The following is a 4,439-nucleotide window of genomic DNA, read 5'->3' as shown; positions in this document are numbered from 1 at the left end:
TCGACCATCTGTTGCGGCAGCATCTGGTGATCCTCTCAAGGCAACTGACCCTGAGAAATGCAAAAATATCAAATGTAAACTTGAGGAACAAGCTCAGATCCACTGGTCACATCAATATCAGTCTTTCCCAACAGACAACTTATACACCTGCTTCTCCTTGTCCCTCACTCCTACAGTCCCCAGGGGAGGCAACGTGCTGGACCTCAGTTCCAATGAGAGCGACGGTATGAGTTTTCACTCATTTTGCTCAGCTTTTCCAAGGAATGTTTTTTTGTAGGACTCATCATCGATCCAAGCACATTTGAAGAGGCAGGATGTTTAACACCACAGGCTGGGCAGTGGGTGAGCCGATAACCTTAAAGACTTCGGCCATGCCCTTAATGGCCTGCTGAGGAACCGCTCCTTGTGAGTCTCAGAAACCTGAATGACACTCCCACTCATATGGGGCAGATGAATGCTTACCGTTTTGAGCTGTCCGCCAGCACGAGGTGCACTGTGGATGCCAGGTCACACCAAATCCAGGACTCCGTGCGGCCTTCACTGCTTGGAAAATCAACTATCTTCCTTGCCAGCAGACTGTAGGCCCCCATGGCAAGTGCCCCTGAGTAGTGTAAAGAAGCCAAATTAATGTTTGAGAAATGAGCCCAGGTCCACTGGTCACCACTCCAATGTCATTGTTTCCCACAGAGCAACTCGCAGGCTTGCTTTTCGTTAACGTCCATTCCATGAATATACCTGACCCGTGTCACTCTGTGGACACCTAGGAAGCATCTGTGACCAAAACGACAGGATGCACCCACTGTTGAATCTATCTGCCTGTGTCTGTGCGCGCCTGTCTTTGTATGTGTGCGTGAGAGTAAGTGTTATCTGTGTGTGTATCACTCCCTTTCGCTTCTGTGTTTACCACCACCGCAGGGGCAGGCATGGTCGGCAGCCTCCAGAGCTGGATGCCCCCACAACCCAAAGGCTCAAGACCCAGGCCTTTAATCAGCAGGATGTAAACTTTGACCTTGAGGCCATGCAAACATAGGCCGGAGGTTCCTTGTCTATCAGCCACAACCCCTGGCATGAGCACACACTGCTATTCATGGGACATCCGATGTCGTGATCAGACACTGTCTCTGGTCACCATGTCAGGTGAGGTGCACATAGTGGAAAACCAGTCACGACCACTGCTGGGTACGGGTGCCTTAGCAAAGTCCAGCACATAGGTCTGAAACTTGGCATCAAGGCCAAAAGCAGTCTTCCTAACCAGGCAAACCACCTCAAAATGCGGGCCTTCTCCCCTCCACCCAGTCCATATGCCCAAACTGTGCCCTCAGGATACCCAAAGGGAATGGCTACTTCTCCAATGGGACGTCTCTGCCTGACCCCCACCTCCCCCAAGGACCAGGCTGACAGGACACACTGCCTGTCATCATTCTTGCATTGGACACATCTACAGGGCTTCTCTGCAGTGACCTCTGAGGTGATATCGCCTCACACAGCCAACCAGACTGCACTACCACCCACCACAGTGCCTGCAAGTCAGCACTGCCTCAACACCACTGGGTCTACATGCACCTGCCTGCTACGTGAGCTATAAGCTGTAGAACCACCAATCCTTTCCAGCTCTAAGCCAACCATGTGCCCTTCAAAGTGGCATGCCTGTCCTGGCTACCCTGAGACTTCAAAACAGTTAAGGGAACTGAAACGCTTCATCGTGCCTACGGTGTAGCAGAATCCAAAACTGGAACATTGCCAACAAGCCGAGGCATGGAGGCATCCCAAATCAAAGAGACTCTCTGTGGCCAATGCCCCTGGGACTGCATACGTGCTGCCCAGAACGCACACAGACCTCCGTGGATGGCCCCAAGCATGACTGGAGCCCACTAGAGAGTCATGGACCAGGGCCAGGACCAGGACACATTCCCTCTGGGTGCCTTTGGAATGGAAATTGCTTTCCAAGTGGCAAAGAGGAAACCAGAGCAGTATATGCTCACATGAATTGCAGCAGGTGGGGCTGCCAGAAAATGTGGGCCAGGAGACCATTTCCAGGAAGATGGGTACAATGGTGGAGCCCACTACTCTGCTGGGAAGACCAGAAGTGACCCAGGGCTACGGACAACACCCCAACACTCACTTGCCCAGAGACAAGCCCTCAAAGACCCACCATGGCTATCCTGTGGTCCACCAGAGGAATCAGGAAAGCTCATCACTGCCAAATGGCAGCCCGAAACCACTGACGACATACATGTCCACACAACGCTCTACTGCCTTTTCTCTGTGGTACCGTCCTGCTCAGGACTTAGCCACTGTAACACAGACATCTCATGGCTAGGGATGCGAAGAAATCCATGCCAGGGGGCACCTGTGACCAACCCTGGAAGGAGGGCTGAAGAGGATTTAATGGTCTGCAGCAACACCCATTGCTCTGCACTCTCCTCCATCACCTTGGAACTACCCTGTCATCAGCTAACAGAAAATGAAGGCCGAGGTCTGCCTGAAGGCTGGGCCTCGTGCTCTCCTCAGCAGGGGAACCAGAATGCGGTCCTGTGCGTAGACACCCACTGTGAGGTCTGGGACTCCCTTCCTGGGAGTTCACCAAGCCAAGGTCAGCCGTACACTGCCCTAGGTCAAGACATTTCTGCCTATTTCCGCGGCCACCAAGACATCACAGAGTGGCCGATCATCCCCACGACTTTCCCATCAGTCTATGTTACACAAAGAGAATGTTCCTAATGTCTATGATGGGAGACTTTGAGTTGTAAACGTGCTGGGTGATGGAACCATGGGGACTAGTGGAAGATGTCCCTCACTATTAGAGTACCCAGGGGAGGCAATGTGCTGGACCTCAGTTCCGATGAGAGCGACGCTATGAGTTCTCACTCATTTTGTTCAGCTTTTCCAAGGAATGTTTTTTTGGAGAACTCATCATCGATCCAAGCACATTTAAAAAGGCAGGATGTTTGACACCACAGGCTAGGCAGTGCGTAAGCCAATGACCTTAAAGACCTTTGGCACCCTGTGGAACCCAGAATCACGCCACTGAGCAATGGGCACAGAATATTAATTCAGGAAGTGGAACTTGCCACGCCATTTGTGGTTGGCTGAGACACAGCTCTTTGCAGGTCTCAGAAATTTGAAAGACACCTCTGCATGCAGGGCAGAGAAATGCTTACCATCCTGAGCCACCCACCAGCACGGGGTGCACTGTACATGTCAGGCCACACCGAATCAAGAAGTCAACACAGCCTCCGTTGGTCAGAAGAATCGAACACCTTCCTTTCCAGCAAGCGATGGATCTGTCATGACAACTGCTCCTAAGAAGAGTAAAGACATCAAATGTATGCTAGAGAAATGGGCCCAGGTCCAATGATCAGCACTTCAATTCTCTTCAACGTGCTGGACCTCAGTTCCGATGAGAGCGACGGTATGAGTTTTCACTCATTTTGTTCAGCTTTTCCAAGGAATGTTTTTTTTGGGAGGACTCATCATCGATCCAAGCACATTGGAACAGGCAGGACATCTGACACGACAGGTTGGGCAGTGGGCAAGTCCATGACCTTAAAGACCTTGGCCATGCCTTTAATGACCCTGCTTAGAACTGCTCCTTGTGGGTCTCAAAAATCCGAAAGACACCCGGCATTCATCATGGGGGTCAGAGGAATGCTTACCATATGGAGTTGTCCACCAGCACGGGGTGCACCGTGGAGGCCAAGCCACACCAAAACCAGGACTCCGTTCGGCCTTCATTGCTTGGAACAATCGACCATCTTCCTTGCCAGCAGGCTGAGGGCCTTCCACAGCAACTGCTCCTGAGAAGTGTAAATAAATCAAATGCATTCTTGAGAAACACGCTCAGGTCCACTGGTAACCACTGGACACCCTGGGTGGCGGAACCTATGGGAATCTGTGAAGTTGTCCCTCCCTCCTAAAGTCCCCGGGGGTGGCAATGTGCTAGACCTCAGTTGCGATGAGAGCGACGGTATGAGCTTTCACTCATTTTGTTCAGCTTTTCCAAGGAATGTTTTTTTGTAGGACTCATCATTGATCTAAGCACATTTGAAGACATGAGACATTTGACACCACAGGCTTGTCAATGCCTGCCTTGGAAATCTGAAAGATGCCCTCACTCAGCACTAGGGGACAGGAATGCTCACCGTCCTGCGCCACCCGCCAGCATGAGGTGCACCATGGATGCCAGGCCACACTGACTACACGACTCCATGGGGACTCCGCCGCCTGGAACAGTCGACCATCTGTTGCAGCAGCATCTGGTGATACTCTCAAGGCAACTTCCCCTGAGAGTGCAAAGATAACAAATGTACACTTGAGGAACAAGCTCAGGTCCACTGGTCACATTAATATCAATCTTTCCCAAGAACAACTTGTACACCTGCTTCTCCTTGCCCCTCACTCCTACAGTCCCCAGGGGAGGCAATGTGCTGGACCTCAGT

At 51.6% G+C, this 4,439-nt stretch overlaps 3 non-coding genes and 1 pseudogene across 3 annotated transcripts; all 4 read right to left on the bottom strand.

Moving 5' to 3' along the window:
- Positions 1–198: 198 nt before the first annotated feature.
- On the bottom strand, positions 199–293 carry LOC116547929. The gene has a single exon (XR_004267235.1). It is a non-coding gene; the product is annotated as a small nucleolar RNA SNORD116 (small nucleolar RNA).
- Positions 294–2,828: 2,535 nt separating this feature from the next.
- Positions 2,829–2,923, bottom strand: LOC116547928. Its single transcript, XR_004267234.1, has one exon. It is a non-coding gene; the product is annotated as a small nucleolar RNA SNORD116 (small nucleolar RNA).
- A 463-nt stretch (positions 2,924–3,386) lies between these two features.
- LOC116547927 lies at positions 3,387–3,483 on the bottom strand (annotated as a pseudogene).
- A 458-nt stretch (positions 3,484–3,941) lies between these two features.
- On the bottom strand, positions 3,942–4,036 carry LOC116547930. The gene has a single exon (XR_004267236.1). It is a non-coding gene; the product is annotated as a small nucleolar RNA SNORD116 (small nucleolar RNA).
- Positions 4,037–4,439: the final 403 nt, after the last annotated feature.

Source organism: Sapajus apella, unplaced genomic scaffold, assembly GCF_009761245.1.
Source record: "Sapajus apella isolate SASKATOON/1434 unplaced genomic scaffold, GSC_monkey_1.0 scaffold5566, whole genome shotgun sequence".
Lineage (NCBI taxonomy): Eukaryota > Metazoa > Chordata > Mammalia > Primates > Cebidae > Sapajus > Sapajus apella.
Note: the sequence above shows the minus strand (reverse complement) of the source record. Positions and strands in the feature narration are given on the sequence as shown.